Genomic DNA, 3,476 nt, shown 5'->3' on the forward strand with positions numbered 1-3,476 from the left:
ATGATTCTACTCTGCCAATCACTCTTCTTGAGTTTAACTGACTGCTGCTCAAAAATTCCTTCTGGTGATCTGGTGACAGAAACATACACAATCATATCTTTAATTTAAATTAGGTTGAGATGTTTGTTTGTTTGGTTATTTTCATTAAGTACTTACTACCTCATGCCGCTTCTGATAGACAGAACAACCCTCGAAAAAACATCAGAAAGAAAAACCTAACTTTAAGTGGTTTATGTTGTTGTTAGTATTTGGCAGTCCAGGTACTATAACATGTCAAAAACTGATTCGTTCTGTTAGCAGAGCAAGAATTGAAGCAAGCAGTGAATGTCTCTGAATCGTCACATCTCTATTTCCTTCATAGTTAAGGGCAGTAATTGTTGACAGTTTTGTCAGCTTGTCACATAGTGTCATTGGAGATTTCACATGGCTGTCTGACAGCAAATTTTCCTTTCCGTTCGTTAGGAGGTACCAGCCAACAGAAGCCTGAAGAGAGATAATTTTCTTCGGTAAGTAGTTTGCAGTGAAAAATATGTAAATGGAAACAGCCTTGTTTGTTACTTTTTTCTCCTCTCCTCTCCTCTCCTCTCCTCTCCTCTCCTCTCCTCTCCTCTCCTCTCCTCTCCTCTCCTCTCCTCTCCTCTCCTCTCCTCTCCTCTCCTCTCCTCTCCTCTCCTCTCCTCTCCTCTCCTCTCCTCTCCTCTCCTCTCCCTCTCCCTCTCCCTCTCCCTCTCCCTCTCCCTCTCCCTCTCCCTCTCCCTCTCCCTCTCCCTCTCCCTCTCCCTCTCCCTCTCCCTCTCCCTCTCCCTCTCCTCATACAAATTTTAATGGTTGGCTATGTATCAATATTGAAAATAAGTTTTTGAAATAAAATTACTTTGTGAACACAGAATTCCTATTGCAGTGTTTTTAAAGCTCCACTGCCAGAGCTGAAAATATTTCGTTTTATCCCATGCTGTGAATTTTTTCTTCTTCCTTATGGGCGGGTCCCTTTACATTCTTCCCACAGAATTCCCACAGAGGACCTTTGACACATTCATGAAGTTACAAAAACATTTGGATGAGCCAGTCTACAAAAATGGGTAAACATTCTAAAACCTTACTGAGTAAAATAACATGAAAAAGAGAGCAAAGGAAAGTTGATTACCTCTGTAAGAATGTCTTTTCAATTTCCCCATTGTAGAGCTTTCTACAGTATCCTGATGCTCACAAATGACATCTTTGAATAGGTTTTTGAAAAGTGTATGTTGCTATGATAATGCATTACATATAAAAGCCAATAATAATATGTGGAATGCTAACATGTTTCTTCAACGTGGTTTGGTGACTTAGCAACAACACATTGAGAGACCTAGGCTTGACAGCTACTCTCTGAATGACAAGAACTGGAAGAATTATAGGAAGAAATATGTACAGTGTCTGAAAGACTGTAAGTGTCATAAGTGTGCCATATTATTTAGCTATAACAAATTCAAGTAAGTAAAGCAATCATAGGAGAACATTAACATGCATATGTCTCAAAGCTACTAACCCTGTAAAATATTTTAAATATCTTTTAGATATTTTAACATAGCATTTTAGATGTGTTTCAGGTATGGTATGTACATTTTTTCATTCTGTCTCTATGAATTTTACTATTCATAGAGAATACTATTTTATTAATATTTATTCTATAGAGAATACATTTTACTAATTACTATTTACTGTGTCCTCCTAACTCACTTATTATTGCCTTAGACAGTAACAAGTATGATCCATTAACTTAAACTGAGGTACAACAATCCCCTTTTCAACCTTTGATAAAAACCTGCTTAACATTTGTTTTAATTAGTATCCTACTGCAGAATATTTATTAAGATATATTATTATTGGCTATAAACATTGACCTCTCAAATGTGTTATTTCAAATTTGACTTCAGAGGATCCTAACTTGTTCAAAGTCCTTGTATTCCTCCATGTCTTTAGGGTAAACTGTTCTTCCAATATCGTAAGCAGTTTTATATTGAGTCACCCCAAATGTTTTAAAAGACTTGAAAGCTCAAACTGTAGAAAGGAGGGAAGAGGGAATTTTTCTAATATATCATATTCACTATCTGGATTTTTTTTTTCTTCTCTCAGTTTGTAAGTTTTTCTCTCTTATTATTTATCTATTTAATTATTTAAGTATTATTATTATTTATTTATTTTCTAATTAGGAAAGAAATAAACTTAATCCAGAAAACATTCTACCTGTACAAAGGTGAAATGTCCTATTTTTAATTCCTGCCTTATAGAAGAAAGATATATGCCTTTGCATATCTTTTCATATTTATTACTAAAATCCTGGTTTCTTGAAGCTATGCACAGGTAGGACGGTATTTGACCTTATTCCAACAGCTTTAACTTATTTTAGTCATGAGCTTTTCTTTTTCATGACATCTGACACTGCCTTGATTTGAAGGGCCTTGATTTGGAGGGTTTTGTACCATGATTTGTGTTAAATTTTTGCCTGATTTGTGTAGTACAAGAAATGTGATAGAATGAGATTATAAGAAGATGTTTCTGTTACAGTAGTTTGAACCAATGTGATTTGTTATAACAACGATTAGCTAATCAGACAGTTGAAAGGAATAAGTATATGTCACCAAGAAATCACTGGAGATAAATTTTTGTTTGAATATTATTATTACTTTCTTGGACTTTGATTAGAAAAGTTTTGAATTTCTGCAGCTATAACTAAGTTAGTCATGATATTTGGTGTTATATTAATTTCTTAAGGTCAGTGGCAGGTGATCAGCAGTACAAAGGAGGAACATTTCCATTTTTCAATACTTTTCTGACAAAAGATTTTTATATATATATATTTTGTTTTAAATCTACCTACTGTTTTACATCTCTGATGGGACACCTTCATGAAGAACTTCAAAGAACTGTGTCGTTCTTTCTTTTGATTAATCACAATAGGTGCTGTTGCCTCATTTATGTAGAATATGCCGAGTTGGAAGGGACCCACAAATATCACTGCGTCCAGCTCCTGGCTCCACACAGGAATACCCCCAAATCAAACCATAAGTCTGAGATGGTTCTCCAAATGCTTGAACTCCAGCTGGACTGGGGCCATGGCTACTTCCCTGGGGAGCCTGTTCCAGTGCCCCACAACCATCTTGGTGAAGAACCTTTTCCTAATATCCTAATATCCTAAATATCCTAAATATCCTAAAGTCTGAGGCTGTTTTCCAAATGTTTCTTAAACTCCAGCTAGGAGGGCATCTTTCCTGGTCAGCTCCCTTTATACCTGTATCAAGAAGTTATCTTCAATGTGGCTCAGGAATTTCCTGAACCTGTTTGTGTCAACTGTATGATATTCTCAGATAACATCTGGGAAATTAAAGTAACCCATAAGGACAAGGGCAGCTGATCTAAAGCTATCCCTTAATTCTTTATAGAATAATTAATTGGTGTCATCCTCCTGGTTGGGTGGTCTGTAGTAGACTCTCAAA

At 36.0% G+C, this 3,476-nt stretch overlaps 1 long non-coding RNA gene across 1 annotated transcript; it reads left to right on the top strand.

Annotated features, from left to right (window-relative positions):
• Nucleotides 1-406: 406 nt before the first annotated feature.
• On the top strand, nt 407-3,143 carry LOC118254334 (uncharacterized). The gene is made up of 3 exons (XR_004780654.2): nt 407-506; nt 1,007-1,079; nt 2,941-3,143. It is a non-coding gene; the product is annotated as an uncharacterized LOC118254334 (long non-coding RNA).
• Nucleotides 3,144-3,476: the final 333 nt, after the last annotated feature.

Source organism: Cygnus atratus, chromosome 3 (assembly GCF_013377495.2).
Source record: "Cygnus atratus isolate AKBS03 ecotype Queensland, Australia chromosome 3, CAtr_DNAZoo_HiC_assembly, whole genome shotgun sequence".
Classification (NCBI taxonomy): Eukaryota; Metazoa; Chordata; class Aves; order Anseriformes; family Anatidae; genus Cygnus; species Cygnus atratus.